This window comes from Triticum aestivum, chromosome 7A, assembly GCF_018294505.1.
Source record: "Triticum aestivum cultivar Chinese Spring chromosome 7A, IWGSC CS RefSeq v2.1, whole genome shotgun sequence".
Classification (NCBI taxonomy): domain Eukaryota; kingdom Viridiplantae; phylum Streptophyta; class Magnoliopsida; order Poales; family Poaceae; genus Triticum; species Triticum aestivum.
The window spans coordinates 723,276,708-723,299,804 of record NC_057812.1 but is presented as its reverse complement, the minus strand read 5'-3'; the positions used below and the strand labels follow the sequence as shown (position 1 = coordinate 723,299,804).

The 23,097-nt window shown below is 46.8% G+C and overlaps 1 pseudogene; it reads right to left on the bottom strand.

Moving 5' to 3' along the window:
* Positions 1-23,097, bottom strand: part of LOC123153883 (putative receptor-like protein kinase At4g00960) — a 53,746-nt pseudogene that overhangs the window by 13,382 nt on the left and 17,267 nt on the right.

Sequence of the window (23,097 nt, the reverse complement as noted above, 5' to 3'; positions counted from 1 at the left end):
CGCTAAGAGGAGTCCTACTCCCTCCGGGAGTAGGACTTCCCCCCCAATCCTAGTTGGAATAGGATTCGCGAGGTGGGAACAGAGAGAGAGAGAAGGAGGGGTGCGCCGGCCCCCTCTCTCCTTGTCCTATTCGGACTAGGGGGGCAGGGGCGCGCAGCCCAGCCCTGGCCGCCTCTCCTCTTCTTCCACTAAGGCCCATTAAGGCCCATGTACCTCCCGGGGGGTTCCGGTAACCTCCCGGTTTTCCGGTAAAATCCCGATTTCACCCGGAACACTTCTGATATCCAAATATAGGCTTCCAATATATCAATCTTTATGTCTCGACCATTTCGAGACTCCTCGTCATGTCCGTGATCACATCCGGGTCTCCGAACAAACTTCGGTACATCAAAATGCATAAACTCATAATATAACTGTCATCGTAACCTTAAGCGTGCGGACCCTACGGGTTCGAGAACAATGTAGACATGACCGAGACACGTCTCCGGTCAATAACCAATAGCGGAACCTGGATGCTCATATTGGTTCCTACATATTCTACGAAGATCTCTTATCGGTCAGACCGCATAACAACATACGTTGTTCCCTTTGTCATCGGTATGTTACTTGCCCGAGATTCGATCGTCGGTATCCCATACCTAGTTCAACCTCGTTACCGGCAAGTCTTTTTACTCGTTCTGTAATGCATCATCCCGCAACTAACTCCTTAGTTGCAATGCTTGCAAGGCTTCAGTGATGTGCATTACCGAGAGGGCCCAGAGATACCTCTCCGACAATCGGAGTGACAAATCCTAATCTCAAAATACGCCAACCCAACATGTACCTTTGGAGACACCTGTAGAGCTCCTTTATAATCACCCAGTTACGTTGTGACGTTTGGTAGCACACAAAGTGTTCCTCCGGCAAACGGGAGTTGTATAATCTCATAGTCATAGGAACATGTATAAGTCATGAAGAAAGCAATAGCAACATACTAAACGATTGGGTGCTAAGCTAATGGAATGGGTCATGTCAATCAGATCATTCAACTAATGATGTGATCCCGTTAATCAAATGACAACTCTTTGTCCATGGTTAGGAAACATAACCATCTTTGATTAATGAGCTAGTCAAGTAGAGGCATAGTAGTGACACTCTGTTTGTCTATGTATTCACACATGTATTATGTTTCCGGTTAATACAATTCTGGCATGAATAATAAACTTTTATCATGATATAAGGAAATAAATAATAACTTTATTATTGCCTCTAGGGCATATTTCCTTCAGGGGCATGCTCTTTTCGGCTAATGTTTGCTCGCGAGATGGGGAACTAACGGGTGACTGGCTGCTGCCCAGCGCTCAGCTCTAGGGCAGCGTGCTCGCTTGTGGCGGCGGAGGTGGTCTTCGATGCGCATTGCGGTGCGTGGTTGCGGCGGTTGGCGCGCCGTTGCGGGTGCTCGGTTGCGCTCGTGGGTGCCCGTTCAGGCCAGATCTGGGCCCTCGCGGGCGGCGTCCGACGCGGATGGAGGTGGTGGGCTGGGGGTTCGGCTCCTCTGTTGCGTGACTTGGCGGTTGCAGCGCCACCGCAAGCTAGGCGTGCTCCGGCCGGCGGCGTCGAGCTCCAGATCCTGGCTGCCGCGTCCAAACCTGATCCTCACGCGTCGGCTGGGCAGCTATGGCAGTTGGGGGCGGTGGGCTGTGCGAGTTTGGACTCGCTGCTTGTTCTGCTGGGCATCGGGTTGGGGTGGCAGCCTTCCCGGCTCAAGTACTGACTTGCTGCTTGGTGGCTGGTGGCGGCTATGTGTTTGTGTAGTAGGTGGCGGGAGCAGGGAGCAGCAAATCACGGTCTATCGGTGCTTCTCGAAGGTGGCTTGTTCACTTGGGCGAAAGCCCCTCCGGTTGGAGCCAGCGATGGCGACGCCCGAGGGTGCCGCGTACCTCCTTGGAGGCATCACTGTCACAGTAACTTCCCCGTCGAGGCACCAGGGGAAACCCTTGTTCTTGGTCCACCCGGATCAGTCTATGGCGGCGTGCTTTGTGTCGCATTCCTTCCTGAAGGCATCGACTTGGTAGATTCCTGTGTCAGCGTCATCTAGTCTCGGCCACTCCTTCGAGTGGTTTTGATCCTTCCATCGGAAGTCGGGTTAGCGGTGTGTGTTCCTCTCTGGACCACCTTGTTCATGTACCACACCTCTCCCCTTTGCGGTGTGTTGTTGGGTGGCGACCAGACGACCAATGTTCAAAGCTCACCTTGCTTGGTCAGATGACGATGGAAGTTGAGACCTCGAGGGAAACCCCTAGCCCAGGTACTCCCGGTGCGGATGATGGCGGTGCACTGGTGTCGTGGTCCTTCTCGAAGGCATCATCTTGGGGTCCTCTTGGTTGATGTGTAGGTGGTGCTTGCTGCGGAATGTTGGTGGCGATGGTGCGGCCGGATGATTCAACGGTGGTATGGTGGTGTCGGTGTCGCCCTTGTTGTTGTGCTTGCTCAAGACCTCCCATGGCTGCTGTTGTGGTGCTGCGAGCTTCATGTTCTTGGCGTTGTCTTAATTCATCTTTGTTCAATGATGATGCAAGATGCCTCCCCAACCTGCTAAACGTTCGTGAATTTTCATGGCGGAGCTCCCAGTCAAGGTTCGTGCTTGTCACTCCTTGATTGTGGGTACTCCTATGTTGCGCCGTGGTATTCTGTACGCACGACGGTGTGGTGCGTTAGGCCGCTTGCTAATTCTTGGTATTGTGATCCTTTGATGACTCCCCTCATCTATATTGTGCCTTTTTGTGGTGTTGTCCTTGGTCTTCTAGCTAGGTGTGCCTTGTATTCGGCGTCCATTTTGTTCTTTCTCTTCTTGTTCTACCCTCTCTTGTACGGTTTTTGTCCGGTTTCCTTTATAAACTGGATCAATCTGATGACATTAAGGCCACTTTGAAATATATTCAGGTGTGGAGACCTCCCCCCCCCCCCCCCCCCCCCCCCCCCCCCCGAGTGTCCATTTAAAAAAAAGAACATCAGATGGAGGCTAAGGCCATAGTTGTTGCGGTGGTGGTGGTAGCCATCAACAAAGGTTGACCTTCATGGTTGAGAGGTGATGGTTGCTCGTTTTGCTCAGATCCGGTTGGTTTGTACACCATTACTATTGCACGGAGTTATGGCTCGGTTCTGCAGGTTGGCAGCAGTTTGACCCTATCTCTGGTGGTTTATTGATCACATCAAAGATAACAAACACATGCACACACAAACATTATAGCCAACGGCGCATGTTGCACCCCTTTTTCACTTTATTGCCCAAAAGTATTCCCACATGTTACAATCTGGTCCAAAGCACAATATGGTTTAGTGTACACATACATACACGCCAACCTGATCGACAGCTATATCACTCGAACTCGGCTAACTAAACATGGCCAGACTCTAGACGCCGGCAAACCAAATGCATGCGATGCTACAATTCCTAAGCTCTACAAACGGACACATCGGCATGGATCAACTTTGTGCGACCATGCATGACAAACTAACTTTAATACGACATTTGCTTAGCATCCACACCTCCAAGAATACTTGTTGGACATGTACTACCACAAGTGCTAGAACTCAAACACTAATTTACTTAACACTTACGAAACTGCATTAGAGATAATGTTATCCTAACACTAACTATACTAAATCACTTCTGGGCACCTAAACCTCTCCACTAATGTTTTTTTGCGCCCACAAGTGATTAAACTTCAGAGGAGACTGCTTTCATCATCGACGGCGTAAACACACCGGTCATTGGTGGTTAAGTAAAAAAAAAAACCACGTGGCACCCAGCCTGTGTCGCTCCTGGAATCGTAGTTTTTTGCCCAGTAGCTTTTTCGACAAGGCATGGATTTTCTTATCTCAAATGGACCATCAAGAGAATATAAACACAATAAGCATACACACGGCTTCTGCATAAGCTAGGGTAGTTAACTGAAACACCTTCAATGTGTGGACGCCGGTCCACGGGGATGAGTAGCATTTGCAGCTCGTGGACATCACCATCGTCGCCGTCATCCCCTGCATTGTCACAACCGTTTTGGACAACCATGTCGGAGATGTCGGATCTGGGGTAGGAGATAGTGGAGGAGCCCAGGGGCCGTCTCGCTGCGACCATGCTTCTCCATCAAAGCTCACCCACCGACCATGTAGATGGAGACTTGGGCAGTAGCGGCGGCGGGTGGGGGGGGGGGGGGGGGCTCCCCTTCCCGTCGTTGTATCCCATGTTGGAGATGTCAGATGTTGAGTTGGAAATGGATAATGCTTTGGCTAGAGCCCCCCCCTCCCCAAGGTTCGGCGGGGTGGTCATGTGCGGTTCATGGCGAAATTATAACTTTTGATGCTGGTCAATACCGACAATAAATGTGCATGTGTCGTCCATAAAGTCCACGCTAACGCCGCAAACACCAGCTAGAAGAAGCGTCTCCTCCTCCTAGTCTAGCTGGCATGGGTTAGATGGAATCCGGCCAAGTCCAAAGCCTCACGGACAAAACTCCAAAAAACTCTTGTCGCCAATCAAGAGAAGAGGATGTGGGTCCAAGTCTCTAGGACACAGGCACATCCCATTCCTCAGGCCACGTCTTTTGATCACCTTCGTTCACGGGAGGTGATTCCACAATAATTTCCAAACAAAATTTTTAATCTTCAAGCGTAAGGGCTCTTTACAGAACGGGGAGGGGTTCAAGCAATAGCCAGCCTACGACACAGGGCATGATATGCCTAGCCGACAGATAATTCGCCAGCACCAGCGAGAGGGCAGCTCGCAAACTGGCCCACTCTATGGACTCCGCCTTTCCAAATGACCATCGGAACAGGATGTTCCAATGGTCATTATGGGAAGTCATGGAGACTAACACCATCGGATCGGAGCAGGTGGCAAACAAGTTTGGAAAACCCACACATAATGAGGTTCCATCTATCCGCAGGCCAAGCCAGAATAGGGTCCACTCTCCATTGCCGAGAAGGATAACCCCAGGCGAATTTCCTTCTTGATCCGCTGGATGGACCTCTTAATCTGGGATCCCTCCATACGGGAACATATGCAACGCCCGGCAAGTACTTTGCATTGGTAAGCTGGAACCATAAACCCCCTCCCTCCACGAATGATCCTCCATACCGAGTGCGGCATAAGGGCCACGTTCATGCATCGTGACACAAGAATGTTGATCCCTCCCAGATCCTTTGGCATGCAGATGTCAGCCATCTTTACCATACACTACTAGGAAAAACGTTATATACAAAACTTTAGCAGTAGCGCTTGTTAAAAAAGCACGCTACTGCTGTCATGCAAAATAAGCGCGCTGCAGATGGACATATATCAGTAGCGCTTCTCACCGAAAACTCGCTACTACTAAAATTCCAATCACTTAGCCGATGGGCTACACATAGTAGTAGCGATCTTCCAAAAATCGCGCTACCGTTAATATATTATAGCAGCGCGTTTATGCGTAAAGCGCTACTGCTAATGAAAATAAAATAAAATAAAAAACGAATAGAACAGTAAATGAAAATGAAAGAAATAGAAAAAGGAGAAAGGAAAAATATAAAATGTAAAGAAAAATAAATGAAAAAGGGAAAAAATGATGAAGACGTAGCAGTAGCACATTCTCTGAAACGCGCTATAGCTAACTTAGCTATAGCGCATTTTTTGTAACACGCTACCGTTACTTTCGACTTAACCAAAAACGGTTTCCCCCCGGCCACCACTTCTCCCGCAAATCGATTCCTCGCCCCACTTCGCCATCGCCCCCACTTAGCCGCCGTCTCCTGCAGGCGTCGACACCGCGCTCATCCTCACGGCCGCCGCCCGAGGCCGCCCAGCCTCACTGCCGCCGCCTCTTGGGCCGCCCTCGACCTCACCGTCGCCTCCCTCGACCTCACCGCCCCCGAGCCCGCCAGGACCACCATGTCCCGATCCTGAGCCCACCCTCGCCGCCCCTACCTCCGTTGCCGAGCACCTCCCCGCCACCGTCTCTCCCCTCTCTGTAAGCCCCCCACCTATCATTTTTAGTTAATAGATGTTAATGTTAAGTAGTAGATAATGTTGATGCTTTTTAGTTAGGGTAATAATAGATGTTAAGTAGTAGATAATGTAGATGTTAATTAGTTCAGTAGGGTTTAGTTTTTGAATTGAGTTTGTTTAACTAGATGTTAATTAGGGCAGTAGGGTTTAGTTTAGAGTAAAGTTAAGTTCAGTAGTTAACTAAATATAATCTATATTTGGTTTTTGAATTGAGTTTGAGAGAGCATGAGATTTGTGTAGAATTTCTTGAAGTGTCAAACGCTAGGACATGCAAATTTGAAGTGGTCAGGATATATGCAAATTCCTCAATTGTGTTTGCCCATGTTTCAATTGTGCCAAAGTGGCCTTTTGTTATTTCCAGGGAATGAAGCTGAGTGGCCTATGTTTTGCCGGAATGTTGATTCATTTCCATTCCGGCAAATTTCAGGTTCTCGATTTGTTCACTTTTTAACAAAGGTCATGCCGAAATTTTCCGTGAATTTCGGCATGACTTGTGCTACAAATTAGGACATATCGAGTGCCCGGGATTGGCTGTACCGGAAAGGAGTCAACGTTCCTGCAAAACATAGGCCTTTTTTATGTCATTATTCATTTTATTAGGTCTAGAATTAATTGACTAGATTTAATCGTAGGAAACATGGCTAGCAACGATGAAGGACAGGGTTCTGGTTATTGCGACGACGTCTACCTGGCGGCAGAAGAATTTTTGAGCCTTGCCGACGATCAACCGATGTTGTTGCTGGGGCCACCAGTCGTCGCATCGGGGACTGAGACCGACACGCAGACCGGTGCTGAGACTGAGACCGGCGCTGAGATTCAGACTGGCATCGAGACCGGCGCTGAGACTGCCTCGGGGAGCGGAGCCGGTATAGAACCGAAAGCAAAGAGGCAACGACTTCCTAAGAAACTCAGGACTACTAGACTGGTGGTCACGTCGGTGGACGACGGCAATTTTGAGCCAATCGTGCCCGAGCAAGCGCGCGCGTGCTATGGCAATCAAATAGGCTGCATCGTACGGACAACCGCCACCATCAACGATGAGAAACTACAGATAATATGAGGCCCTCCCTCCTAAAGAAGCTGCACCAGATATTCTTGTTCCTGGGCCGAAATGAAAAGGATTATAAAGATCCTGATAAGGACCCGGCAATGAAGAAGATAAACAAACACGCCATGTCCAAGTTTAGCAACGCGTTGGCCGCCTGGAAAACAAGGGTGAAAGCAAAGATCGTCAAAAAGGAACCCTACTCCGAGATTGTAAAGGATAATCCGACAATCACGACAGAGCAATTTGAAATATTCAAGGCGGCTTGCGAGGCTGAAGATGCCAAAAAAAGTCGAAGTACATGAAGGGCTTTCAACAGAGGAACAGTAGGTGCCACCACCTCAAAAGCCGTGGTTACGGCGGGAAGAGGTCCATATGGGCCAAGGAGGACGCGGAAGCCGCGAGTCGGGGCATCCTAGACCCCATAGCGGAGTTCACCGTCCCGCGGGAGCCTGACGTCCTCAGGGCCCGGCACCGTTGGGACCCAGTGAAGAAGGTTTTCGAGACGAACATGCTCACGACGGAGTTCATGAGACTGCTGGTAATTTTAGTTTCTGATCAATTCGACTACACGTTAGTCATGCATATTTGTAAACGATCCTTGTGCCTTTTGCAGAGAGAGCAGCAGTGGATTGTGGCCGAGAGCGACTCGCCGTCTAAGGCGTTGGCGAGGCCCAAGTGGGACACTTCATTCAACCAGGCGTTGAACATATTGAAACAACTCCCGGTGGATACTCGACCGTCATATGGACGCGTGCACGGTGTCTGAGACGGCGCCACATGGAAGAAGTACTACAGTGAGACCACGGAGGAGAGAAAGGAAAGACGGAGGTTAACCGAAGAAAACATCAACAAGAAGGTTGAGATTGCGGTTGAGAAGAAATCATCTCAGACAGTCGCAATAGTTGTAGCTGCCGCAAAAACAGATGGTTGTAGATATGTCTACTTCCTTGGTTTCGGCCGTTTTCAATTGGACCTGGCAAAATCCAGAAAAAAATGCAGCGGACTTTTCCCTTGCTGACTTCTTGGGGAGCAGCTCGACTAGCGCTGAACCAGCACCTGCTCCCGCACTGGCTCCCACACCGGACGTGCTCGGCGGTGCTTCGTCTTTGGCTGAGCTCGACACCCTCACGGTATCTGTCACACCGGCCCCCTTCAATAAATGTATAATCTCCCGTTTTCATTGCTTTTCGGATGTCGCACGTCGCAGACTTTTCTTTGCAGGCCGACAAAACCCCGTGCACCATATTGTACATCATCAGCGACCAGAAGGTGGACGTGGGGAAGGCAACGATAATGAAGCCGAAAGAACCATTGTTCCACAGCCGGCCGATCCCCCCGAACGTCTTCAAGGTTTCCATGGCCAGTGTCAAACTGGGCCACGAGAATTTGCCTCCTCTGGTACTAGGGGGGATGGCGACGAGACCCCGCGGCAGCTTGGTTATTGTTGCAATGGGTGGGTCCTGTTGTGGCCAAAGAGTCTGCTTCGTTTGGAGGCGGTCGGGAGCACACCCACGAGCACGCAGCCTCAGCAAGGTATGAACATCAACACCCCACCTACCCAATTAGCGTCGGGTGTCGGGTTGGGTGATAGCGGATGGGGTAAGGAAGAGGCTCCATTAGTCGCTGATGATGTCGCCATGGATGAGGACGAGGACGAGGATGAGGATGGCACTCAACAGTATGTCTATACTGGTGCTTACTCAGTGTTTGAGCGTCATGAGTCGGTGCCTGAATTGCCACCTCGGGAGGCTCAACGTATTATAGACGACCTTCTGGTAAAGAATCCTAGGAAGAGACCGAGGAAAGGCAAGAAAGCTGATTCTATGATCCAGCCACCTCAGCAGCCTCGGGTTCAAGACCGTACAGATATCCCCGATGCGGATAAATTGCATATCCCCAGTCAACCAATCCTACCTGCAGCAGCGCTAGGGGCCAGATTCGGCGATCTAAGGAGACTTCATGACGATGTGCTGCGGATAGAGAAAGGCGTCATCGCCTCGAAAGATCCAGGATACCCACTCTACGTGGTTAACATTCCGCGGCAATCGTCGTACGTCGACTTCTTCCCCGCCGATAAGTTCTTCCTTCGATTCGATTACATATTTGACATGTTTCACGTGAAGAAGCTGGATTTTATGTTCGTCTGCCTTTATGCCTTGCACATGAACTACATCATCGGGGTTGAGCAGATACCTCATATCTGTGTCGTTGACTCGTACTTCATGCATGAGGGCTTCTTGGAAGTCTGTGCAAAGCACCATGAATACGCGACGGAATACATCGTCAATTTCATGCTCGCCAATAAGGACAAGGAGGCGATATCATCCCCTGTAAGTCATCCGCGCGGATTTCCTTCCTTCGATTTCAATCATTCATTTGCACGGTGGAGGCTAATTAATTTGAGGTGTATTTATTTTGCGCAGCAGCGGGCGCGCCGTCCTCATCATCCTCTACCCCTGATACTCCCATGCTCTTTACTTGTTCTCGTCCAAGAACATTAACAAAAAGGATTACACCCACATCAAGGATGTTCTCGACAGTGCTACGTTTTACTATGAACCACGGGGTGGAGAGGTCCAGGACAAGAAGAGAAGGGGCGGGAGGCTCGCCTTCGGCCATAAGACCGACTTCTGCTGCATCCAGCAACCGAGTGATTCTCTTAATGATGGATTCTATGTCCTACACCACATGCTGGAGTACAGACGGGATCACCAGAACCTTTGCATGTCACCTACATCCGGCGATGCCCATATTCTGCAATGGGCAAAGAACGTAGGAGATATCGAGGATCATCGACTTCGAGCTGAGTTCTATCACATCCAGCGCGAACTTGCCCAAATCATCATGAAGGAGGTCGTCGGAAAAACAGGGATGTTCTACGAAGATGGACAAATGTCGCGGGAAGACGTCCGAACACGAGTAGCCTCTCAGCGTCTTGACCTGAAGCCTTTCACTAGGCTCGGGGACTATCTCCCTGACTTGGATGGATGGCACGACATGTTGGAGTGATTGTCGGTATATGACAATGTGTTCGTTTAGTTCATACTTTCTCTATGACGAAACTTTGAGTTATGCACGACGAAACTTTATTTGTGACGTAATTAAACCGTCCTCCTCGACTAGCGACGATCACTCTAGTTAGGGCATTTTGGGTACGATCAACTTTGTTATTTATGCGTATGATATGTTGCTTCTATTTTTGCCAAGTCTGTCTCTTTCTGTTGCTCAACTAGATATGTTGCATATCATCGACTCATGTGACGATGCAGGTGCATAGATCATTGATGGCGAAGAAGTGCTACGTCAGGAGTATATATACGACGAGTGGCCGGAGTGTCAGGCCCATGTGTACCGGTTTCTGGTTTCTGAGCGACAGGCAGTAGTTAGTTTAGGTTCATGCTAATGCGAGAGAGGGATACGAACTCATGTACTGCATAGTTCCGCTCTCACTCAAAGTGATAGCTCTTCTCGCGTATATCATTGTTTAGATGGATGATGATGTAGTTGCAAGTAATCGAGACCTGTATCGCTATTTTCGAGATGATGACGAGAGACCACTTTGTGTTGGATGATGATTATGATGATGACATGATTTGATGAGACTAGTTGTATGTATATGCTATGATTACATTTGTATGTGTATGATATGCTAAAGATTATTGTATAAAGCCTATTCAAATACAAAATAAATATGCAGAAAAAAACTAATAAAACTAGTAGTAGCGAGGGGAACAAAGTTAGCAGTAGCGCCGCCTTATCAGTAGCGCCTCCCTGTAAAAAGCGCTGCAGATATTATCAGCAGCGCTCTTCACCAAAGCGCTCTACTGCTATCCATGTATAGCAGTAGCGTGGGACGACAGGCGCTACGGCTACACGTTAGCTGTAGCGCCTTATCAGTAGCGCATCGTCCCGTGCTACTGATAGGCCTAAAACCCGCGCTGCTGCTAGGCTTTTCCTTAGTAGTGATATGGTATTTTTGTCGGCTATCCATCGCCTGCCAGAAGAATCAGAAGAGGTCTTTATCAAACAAGCTATGCACCCTTTCCGGTAGGATATACAACCCCATCATATACATGGGGACTCTATAGAGGATGGAATCAATCAGGACGGTTTTACTCGCTTTGGATTTAAAATTACCGCACCAAGGTTCCGCCCTAGACGCGACCCGCTCCATAAGCAGTTCAACTCATTCCACGAAACCCTCGAGTCAGATAGCGGCATACTCAGGTATGCAATGGGGAATGTGGACAATATGCAATTCAATTAGTCCACTATCCCCCGCTACTTGGCCTTAGAGTACCCTAAAACCACCACATGGCTTCAAAATAGAGGAGGAACTTGAGATTGACGATGTCAAGATCCGAGCCCTCCACCATAATCATGGTATCATCCACATACAGAAGATGCATGACTCCACCCCCAAGAATAAGATGCCCAACCACCCCCGAGATGTGCCAGGCCATTCTAGCTTTGTCCAAAATGGCCGCCAGGGCATCGACCACAAGGTTGAAGAGGAGAGGGGAAATAGGGTCCATGTACCTCACCCCCCACGACGAGCTAGAGAAGGGGCCCATCTCCCCGTTAATAATGATCATCGTATTGCTACACCGGACTTTGGACTAACTTGATGATCCATGAGCACTACCGGTCATCGAACCCCCTTCGCTCAAGCACCAAGTGGAAGAAGGAGCAATCAAGGTGGGCGTATTCCTTTTGGAAATCAAGCTTGAGGAAGATGCCTTTATGGTGGCTTCTCCTAACGTCATGGAGTATCTCATGAAAGACCAGTATCCCATCAGACATACAACAACCCTTCGGGAATGCAAACTGCTAAGGGTGTGAGAGTCGCTCTACCACCCGTGCAAAGCGTGTTGCACATACCTTGGCAAAAATTAGCTAGGGCATTAATCATCGTAATCAGCCTAAAGGGTCGAATATCCGTCACCCAAACTGACAACGTCCTCGACTAGGGGGTCCTAGCCCAGCTGGACTGATGTATGGGCCGGTCCACCAGCCCATCAAGGAGGGAGACTCTAGAGGCCTTCATTATGCGGCGACCGAGGACTTGCCATGTACTTCAAGCATATCTAATTAGATTTGGCATGCAAAACCTTAGATGGGAACCGACCATATGTAACCCTAGGTACCCCTAGTGCCTACATAATCTACAGGGTTTAGTCCGTAGAGATCATCCATAAATTCGTCATCATCATACCCCTAGAGTTTAGGCCACAACTCACAATCTCGAGGTAGATCAACTATGTACTTTGATACATTCATATTATAAGCAAGAGCAGGACATAGGGTTTTACTTTCATAGAGAGGGACTGAACCTGGGTAAACGTCGTGTGTTCTTTCTCTTGTTACCATTGATCCAATCAAGCAACTCAGGCCCCCTACCCGAGGTCTGTCGGTTTTGACAATGGCACCAACTATTTTTGTGATCAATGTAATTACACCAAAGTTCATGCGCGCCATGTCAAGAGTCCCAATATAGAATTTATGGAACATGGGCATGATCACAGGCTGAAGTTGTGGCCAGATTTTCTGGAAAAAGGCCACTGACAGGCCAATGGGGCTAGTCTCTGAAATAGCCTTCAAGGCTAAAACTGCTCTACCCACCTCCTCCGGCAATAATGGTAGTGTCAGCTCCCCATTCTCAATCGCGGAAACTTTGGCCGCCACTAGCCAATAGTCATTTGACAAGGAAACCCCATAACGGGGTACCGTGTGAAGAGCTCCTTAAAGAAGGGGGGTAGATGGGGGATGTAAAATTTCTTGGCTGCTCAAGGAGGACATTTCCACCCCCACAAACAAGGGAGGGTGCATTTCCAATGCCAGGCATTGCCTAGAAATAGCCGGTATAAGCGTCCCCTTTCAGGAGCCAATTCTGCAACACCCCCCCCCCCTACGCTGCCAGAAGAGCTCCTCACCCTTGAAGATCTCCATAAAGGAGGCTTCAAGGGCGCAGTGCACGATCCACTCATCGGTAGAGAGACCAGCGCCATAGGCGGGCCTCTAACTCAATCTTCAAATTCCTTGCATTTTTGCAAAACACAGTCACCCGTTTGTCTAGACATTGGCACCCGTTATCTAGACAGTGAGATCACGATCGGCTGGGCCTCATGGTGGATGTGATGAATGTTGCTTCTCATCGACTTGCCTCACGGCAGGTCCCCTGAGGCTTCAGCCACTTGGTGGTCCTTTTTCTTATTTATCTTGTGATTCTCTTGGGTGTGTTTGTGTTGATACCCCAGCAGAATATTTTATTTTAGAGCACTTGAACTTGTTGTATGGACGATATGGTGGCTTTCTTTATAAAGCGAAGGGAAAGCCTATTTCAGGAACAATTGTGCATGTGTGTTGTTTTCTTGAAGGCACTGTAAAAGAACTCGCTCACAACTCACTGCAGATGACAATCAACTTCGGCGGTGGAGATCAGCTTGGACCAGTGATGGCGTTGTCTAACTTCAAGAGGGCATGAACGACTCAGCAAAAGCTGGGGACGTTGGGTTGCTAGTGTTTGTATTTCGCAGAGAGAGAAAAGTCCACATTTCAACCTCCAACTAACCATCCAGTTTGATTTACAACCCTCAACTCCAAAACTATTCGAATTACACCCTAAACCTGCCACATGGTTCAAAACACAACCCTTGTCTTGGTTTTGGGCTGGTCAAACGGTTTTGACCAGAGTCAAAGCTGACTGGACATGCCAAGTCAGTAGCCAATGCCACCCACACCCAGCCATCTAACCTACTAGTCTCTCTCTCTCTAATCACCTCATGCGTTCTGCAATTAAATGACGGGGAGGCGAGCACGGCGGCCGCGGGGACTGGGCTGGCTGGGTGACGCTCATGGCCTAGTTTAGCTACGGGGTTTGTCTCGTTTGTGAGGGTTTTGCATGGTCGTCCTTTAATCAACCACATTCTACTTCCTCCGTTCCTAAATATAAGTCTTTTTAGACATTTTAAATGAACTACAACATACGAATGTATTTAGACATATTTTAGAGTGTAGATTCACTCACTTTGCTCCGTATGTAGTCACTTGTTGGAATCTCTAAAAAGACTTATATTTAGGAACGGAGGGAGTATATGGTTTTGGGCCTACCTTTCTTTCTAAACCGGGTCAGTCTTCCTTATATATGAATGTGCAGGAGCTCCTTACCCTCTTGATGCGGTTTCATAACAAAATAAACAACGCTCACAACTTGTGTTCTCTAGGAGGAAAACAAGCATGTGTGTGTGGGTATTTCCTAAACCCGTGAATGTCACATATAAATAAACTAGAGTGGTATATTAGACATGATTTAGAAAGTCCGGGAAGTTAGGAAAAGACATGGCAGGTGAGTTGGGGTCCACATGGCTGAAATATAAACGTTTAGAGCCATCCCATGATGCTATCATCTATCAGAATCAATTTCCGAGATCGTCATACAACTAATGTGTAAGTCAATATCACAATTTGTAAAGAGCTTACTTTCATGTCTTTGTGTATATTGTTTGAGAAAGACCATCACATGGCTTGTACTTCTCGTCCAATATGTATTATTTAACTGGTTATGTACATATGCCATACAATACTATAAAATTCAAATTAAGTACGATTATTAAAATAGAAACAAATATGGCAGGTAGACAGTTAGGACAATTCTAAGTAGAGCTTGCATGCAGGGTGAGATAAAAACCACTCACATTGTTTTTATTCTTGGGGATCACCTTTTGTCCTGTCACTAGTTCAATAATTATAACTCCCAAACTGTACATGTCTGATTTGAATGATATTTTCCCCTGCAATAGGTATTCTGGAGCAAAGTATCCTCTACATAAAAGGCCAGTATTTCAATGCATTATAACATCAGAAAATGTGAGAGTAAATGTCAGGGAAGTCTGATATTTTGATGCATGGCTTACAGTGATCCAAGACTGACTTCACTCATGGTTTGTGACTTTTCATCGAGTCTCGATAAACCAAAATCAGTGATTTTCGGAACCATATCATTATCTAGCAGTATATTCTCCGGTTTCATATCCATATGATATATTTTCTTTTCGTGGTGCAGATGGTACAAAAAACCTTCACAAATGCCTCTAATTATTTCATAACGTGTTTTCCATTCAAGTCCCCTTAATTCATCTGCATAATGGAAAAGTAGCATTCAGCCACGAAAGTTTCAAACATTCAATTGATGCATGCTAGATTGCACAATTAGTGACCCTTGACATTGTTTTCCAGTATATCTCATTTCTTAACTGTGGGTAAAACACGTCAAACGGAAGTTAAAAAGGAAACGGACAAATAGGTAAAGATAAGAGTTGTATCTTTTCAACAACAACAAAAGAGTTGTATCACATCCACAAATGACATACCCGTAATATATTTTCTCAGGCTTCCGTTGTTGATATACTCAAAACAGAGTAGTCTTTCTCGTACCTCGGCGTAAATATGCTCTTTAGATCCTCGAACTTTTATTGCTATCTGATCTGTGCTAGCACAGAAGCCAAGAAATCGTATGTCATTTTCATGTTCAATGTTCAACAGGCTGTCAACTTCATGATAAAATGACGTCTCCTTGATTGAATGACTGCTTTTTATCCTTTTTACCGCAATGTTCCCATTAGAGAGCACTCCCTGTTTAACTTCTCTCGTAAGCATTTAAAAAGTATTTAGCTGAATTTGAAGATGTAGTGCGTGGAAGATAGTACTGAAAGTTCGGTATACAACACTTAGTGGACATTTTTTTTCCCGACAGGGCGCAAAGTATTCAAACTCAATGGAAACAAATTACACTCAGCTCGATCATTCGCACATGCTACGAAAAATATGAAACTCCTAGTAAAATTAAGGAGGCAAATGATGAGAAAAATATGAGACTCCCTAGTCAACTTAAGGAGGCACACATTTTCCCAACTAATACATGTGTTCATCCAACACAGTGTCTCTATCCTAGAAATGACAATAAAGGGTTCCCCCTGCTTTATATTATAAAGCAACCACAGGGGGCCGCACCACAACCATGCCCAAAAGAGAGAAAGAAAAACAAATGCCGACACCGGCAGCTTGACGAAACAAAGAAGACCGGCAACTGCTCCCCCCCCCCCAAGATTTCCCACCACACTCCAAGAACACCAAAGCGTTGACCGAGCAACAACTTCAAGAAGGAAAGTGACGATGACGCCGCTGCCGCCCGGACAAGTCCACTAGTAGAAAAAGGCCCTTTAGTCCCGGTTCTAGAGGGCCTTTAGTCCCGGTTCTGGAACCGGGACTAAAGGGTCAGTACTAAAGCCCCCCCCCCCCTTAGTCCCGGTTCTTATATGAATCGGGACTAAAGGCCCTCCACGTGGCCGCTGTCTGGAGTTCCACCTTTAGTCCCGGTTGGTAACACCAACCGGGACAAAAGGAAATTTTATGATTTTTTAAATAATTTTTTCTTGATTTTCAAATTTCTGAATTATTTCACAATTTAATCTCTAATCACCCCTCATCACTGCTCAATTTAACCTCTAATCTCCAATCACCTCTCATCATTCCAAATCATCTTACTTCCCGGCCGGTCACCCATCCTCTCACTACTCTAGCCTGAGCATGCTTAACTTACGGGTTCTATTCCCCCTCGTTTCCAAGTCTGCACTTGTTGTTTTCCTGACAATAGTAAGATGTCAATCCTATTAAAGTTTAGTTTGACCATGAAGTCACACGTTTCACTGTTTGAGTTTGAAACTATTATTCTAAAAAACAATAATTATGTAGTAACCCTAATATTTCTTGAATAAATAGTTTGGCCATAGTTTGATCACAGTTTGACCAAATTTCAAAAAACTAAAATAATTATTTAGTAACACTAATATTCTTGCATAATTATTTAGTAACACTAATATTTCTTGAATAAATTGTTTGACCACGGTTTGACCAGATTTAACCAAAATTCAAAAAACATAAATTTGAGCATATCTTTTTTCCTTTTACAATTTGAGGATTCTTAAATATTGCAAAACGGGGGGGGGGGGTGGGGGTAGAGTTTGATACACGAACCCCTTTAGTCCCGGTTTGAGACACGAACCTGGACTATCTTTAGTCCTGGTTTGAGACACGAACCGGGACTATCTTTAGTCCCGGTTTGAGACACGAACCGGCACCAATGGGTGCGATGCCCTTTAGTCCCGGTTCGTGTCTCAAACCGGGACTAAGTGTTTCATTTGAACCGGGACTTGTGCCTTTAGCCGCTCGAACCGAGACTAATGCTCACATTAGTCCCGGTTCGTAATGCAACCGGGACTAATGTGTATATTGAGCTGTGACCAAAGCCCTGTTTTCTACTAGTGGTCCTAGGGTTTCCCCCAGTATGCGAAGGGCAGTGAGGAGGGGGTTATACCTGAAGCCCTTTAGGAAGGAACGACGGTGCCCACAGGCATCACCAAATCGGTGCCGAACGAGCCAACAGGGATTTCTCCCGACCCCCAACCCTCGCCACCCCGAACGATCCGAGTGCTCCACCAAACCAACCGCCCACCAACGTGCACCACCACGGTCCTGGAATCCACCTCATCGCCAACCTGAGGCCATTGGCACGAGGCCAAAAGGAGGAAAAAGGGAACAATATACCCGGGGGCACCAGCAAAGAAGCCGAGCTGGAGGGGACTATCTCCACCGCCGAGGCAGAATCTGACCGGACGCGGCATCTGGGACAAACTAGGCCACCACCGGCCCGACCGCACCCAGGCCACCGGTGGCCCAGATGGGCCCGCAAAGTCCCCCGCCACGCTGCAGCACACCAGGTGCCAACGCTGCCACTGCCCAGAGACCGCTGCCACCCCAACTCAAACTCCAGGGAGCCTCGCCACCGGGCAGAGAGCCGCCAGCCTGCCCGAGCCCAGATGGGTCTCCAAGGGCACAAATCTGGGCCTAGCAGGCGCCGCCGGCCGAGCCCCCGCACTACCGCGCCACCCCGCAGCCAACGGCTACACCTAAGGCACCTGAGGCCCGCGGGAACCACCCCAGTGAGCCAGACCTCCGTCGGCCGAGCCACACCACCGCCAGGAGGAGCCCCCGCGCCCGGGGAAAGACCAGCCCGCCGCCGGCAGCACCGCGCGGGCGGCGGCGGCATGGGAAGAGGGTGGGGAGAGGAGCTGGAGGAGAAGGGGGCTAGGGTTCACCTGTCGCCAGCGTGGGGTGGGGGTGAATGAATAGATGGGGGTGATATCAACAAGACGTGAGCAACTTCTGCCAGCGGCTGTTAATTCTCTATCCTACAAACCAAATTTCGTAATATACCACAGAAAGTATCTGCCTGATTGACTGGCTTCAATATATAGGAATATATACCATAAAAATAAAGTGGTGTCTTCTTTTCTTTAAGGGAAGGGAAATGCCCTTTCCCATATCCCAGCTTGTGTGGGAGCTTTCAGCACCAGGTATGCTCTTTAATAAAAATCAAGTGGTATCTTGAACAGGTATGTAACATCTGTATATAGTGATATTTTTACTAGGTTTTTTTAGAGAATGTTCTTACTAGGTTGCAACATCGAGCATCAACAAAGTTTGGCTACACTAGTAGAAAACAGGGCTTCGGTCCAGGCTGGGTCAGCCCATTAGTCCCGGTTCAGTCTAGAACCGGAACCAATGTGGGCATTGGTCCCGGTTCATGAGCCCAGGGGGCCGGCCAGGCCACGTGGGCCATTGGTCCCGGTTCATCTGGACCTTTTGGTCCCGGTTGGTGGGACGAACCGGGACCAATGGGCCTCGCTCCTGGCCCACCACCATTGGTCCCGGTTGGTGGCTTGAACCGGGACCAAAGGCTCCCCTTTAGTCCCGGTTCATTCCACCAACCGGGACCAATGAGGTGCCTATATATACCCCCTCGCGCAAGAGCAGAGCACAGTGCTCTGTTTTTTCTGGCCGAGGGGGAGAGGGCTTTGTGGTGCTCTAGCTCACCTCCTATGCACATGAGGTGTTCGATGGAATGCCCGAGCCACACTACTTAAGCTTTCTCCTCTCGAAGCTCGACCTCCAAGCTCCATTTTCCTCGAGATTTGTCTAGATTTAGCGGTCTGTCACACCCCGTCCCCGTCTTCACCGCTGTCGATCACCCGCGCCGATCTCATCACCGACACCACCGTGGTGAGCCTCTTGTTCTTATCTTCTTTCTGAAAGGAAAAATATTCTTACTTGTATGTTTAGATAGATACTTGTATCATTTTCTTACATTTATTATTGCATCTTATATAGTGCGATGGTTTTGGTATCCGCCCCCGCCGGCCCTCGTTCTGTCTATGATTCGGATGTGGTATGTATATTATCTTTACAACTATTGGTTCATTTATTGTTTATGAAAATTATGCCGACCAACGTGACATAGATTTTATTTATCTAGGATGTATGTGAATCGGAAATGCCAACCGACCCTATTGTCGAGAGGTTAAATTTAGTTGAAGAAGAAAACAATTTGTTGAAGGAAAAAATAAAAAAATTGAGGAGGAGAAGATGATATTGGAGTTGCATGTTGCGGATGTCGTCGATGATCACAAGATCAAGATGGATGCAATGCGCTTGAAGATTAGAAAGATTAGAAAATATGCCATTCATACCGAGGCTTGGTATCATTATGCCATTGGATCAATTGTTACCTTGGTTGTGATTATGATCGCATTTATTTTCGCATTGAAATGTTTTACATAGTTTCAATGTATGGTTTAATTAATTAGATGCTCTGAAGAGCTATATGTTGTTAGATGAGAACTATGTATGCACTTTGGTTTTAATGTGATGATGAACTTCTATTAATTTGGACACTTAATTATATATAATGCACGTAGATGAACCGGCAATGGATGTACGGTGACAGACACACCCGCGAGTACATTAAGGGCGTGCATGAGTTTCTCGATGCGGCTGAGGCAAACAAGCAGAATGGTTTTATGTGTTGTCCATGCACTGAATGTGGGAATACGAGGTCTTACTCTAACCGGAAAATCCTTCACTCCCACCTGCTTTACAATGGTTTCATGCCACACTATAATGTTTGGACGAGGCACGGAGAAATAGGGGTTATGATGGAAGACGATGAAGAAGAAGAGTACGATGACAACTATGTGCCCCCTGAATACGGTGATGCTGCAACGGGGGGAGCTGGTGAAGATCAAGAGGAACCAGACGATGTGCCCAATGATGCTGCCACGGTTGAAGCTGCTGAAGATCAAGAGGAACCAGATGATGTGACCGATGATGATGATCTCCGCCGGGTCATTGTCGATGCAAGGACGCAATGCATTAGTCAAAAGGAGAAGCTGAAGTTCGATCGCATGTTAGAGGATCACCAAAAAGGGTTATACCCCAATTGCGAAGATGGCAACACAAAGCTCGGTACCGTACTGGAATTGCTGCAGTGGAAGGCAGAGAATGCTGTGGCTGACAAAGGATTTGAGAAGCTACTAAAAATATTGAAGAAGAAGCTTCCAAAGGATAACGAATTGCCCGACAGTACATACGCAGCAAAGAAGGTCATATGCCCTCTAGGATTGGAGGTGGAGAAGATACATGCATGCCCTAATGACTGCATCCTCTACCGCGGTGCATACAAGGATCTGAACGCATGCCCGGTATGCGGTGCATTGCGGTATAAGATCAGACGAGATGACCCTGGTGATGTTGACGGCGAGCCCCCCAAGAAGAGGGTTCCTGCGAAGGTGATTTGGTATGCTCCTATAATACCACGGTTGAAACGTCTGTTCAAAAATGAAGAGCATGCCAAGTTGATGCGATGGCACAGTGAGAACCAAAAAAAAGATGGGAAGTTGAGAGCACCCACTGACGGGTCGCAGTGGAGAAAAATCGAGAGAAAGTACTGGGATGAGTTTGCAAAGGACCCAAGGAATGTATGGTTTGCTTTAAGCGCGGATGGCATTAATCCTTTCGGGGAGCAGAGCAGCAATCACAGCACCTGGCCCGTGACTCTATGTATGTATAACCTTCCTCCTTGGATGTGCATGAAGCGGAAGTTCATTATGATGCCAGTTCTAATCCAAGGCCCTAAGCAACCCGGCAACGACATTGATGTGTACCTAAGGCCATTAGTTGAAGAACTTTTACAGCTTTGGAATGGAAACGGTGTACGTACGTGGGATGAGCACAGACAGGAGGAATTTAACCTTAAGGCGTTGCTGTTCGTGACCATAAACGATTGGCCCGCTCTCAGTAACCTTTCAGGACAGACAAACAAAGGATACCACGCATGCACGCACTGTTTAGATGACACTGAAAGTATATACTTGGACAAATGCAGGAAGAATGTGTACCTGGGCCATCGTCGATTTCTTCCGACCAATCATCAATGTCGAAAGAAAGGCAAGCATTTCAAAGGCGAGGCAGATCACCGGAAGTGATTGTCCATTTTGTATACGAAGTGCATCAAGTTTTTGTCGTAACCCTCTCTACTTTTTGGAACATGCTATGTGGGTGAAATGATGATACCATGCCAACTTTCAACCTTTTTAGAGTTCATTTTTAAATGCTTTCCAATTTCAGAGTCATTTAGCTCAAAGAATGAATTAATAGCAAACAGAATGAACTACAAAACTTTTATGAAAATAAAAACAATCAATTAAAATATTATGTTATGATCAACTAAAAGAAAACTATAATATTCTTCAATAGCAAAAAGAATATAATTTTTGTGACCTAAAATCAAACTATAAGTATTTAGTTGTAAGTATAAATAAAAAATAAATAGCAAAAAATAAAAAAAAATTCTATTTTTATAGTAAAGTTATTCATAAACTACTGATTCACACAAATTTTAAAAAATACAAATTTAAAGTATTCAAAATTTTAAAACTAATGGCACTAACAGAAAGTTTATAATTTTTGTGACCTAAAATCAAAAAGAAATCACTAAAAAACTATAAGTATTTAGTTGTAAGTATAAATAAAAAATAAATAGAAAACAAATTCTATTTTTATAGTAAAGTTATTCATAAACTAGTGATTCACACAAATTTTTAAAAATTCAAATTTAAACTATTCAAACTTTAAAACTAATGGCACTAACAGAAAGTTTATAATTTTTGTGACCTAAAAGCAAAAAAAATCACTAAAAAACTGTAAGTATTTAGTTTTAAGTAGAAATAAAAAATAAAAAACCAATAAAATGTAGAAATAAAAAAGAAAAAACCAAAAAAATGCCACCTACTGGGCCTCCACGGCCTGAATACGACTAGAAACCCTACATGGGCCAGGATTCAGGCCTGCAGAAGGCCCAATAGGCCCACAGGCAGTAGCAAGTTTAGGCCCGAAAGCCTGCATTCACTGGTAGAAAAAGGGCCTATAGTCCCGGGTCGTAAGGGCCTTTAGTCCCGGTTCCGGAACAAGGACTAAAGTGTTGGTACTAATACCTCCCCCCTTTAGTCCCGGTTCAATCCATAACCGGGACTAAAGGCCCTCCACGTGGGCAGTGCGCAGAGCCCAGTCAGGAGACCCTTTGGTCCCGGTTGGTGGCACCAACCGGGACCAATAGGCATCCACGCGTCAGCACTTCTGTGGCTGGGGTTTTTGTTTTTTTTTGAAAGGGGGGGGGGTTGGGGGTTTTGGGGGGTTAATTTAGGTGTTTCATATATTGTGTTAGCTAGTTATAATTAATAGAGAGAAGTGTCCTCTCTTATGTCCGTGCTTGGTTGACGCTACGTACTATACATACGTATATAGAGAGGACTAGACACGCTAGCTAGCTAGTAAGCAAACGAAGGAAACAGAAGATCGTCATGAACATATATGCATATACAGAGAGAAGTGATATCGACCACCTCTCCTTCTCCGAGAGATTGGTCGAACAACAAGTTCTCGTATATCTATCTGACACTACCGGCTACATATATACAATAATTATCTCTTACAAATATAATCATACGGACTCAGGGTCCACATAGAATTCTCCGTCTTCAGGGATCACGTGGTCAAGAAAGAATGCCGCCAATTCCTCTTGAATTGCTCGCATGCGAGCTGGTGCTAGGAGTTCATCCCGCTTCCGAAACATCTA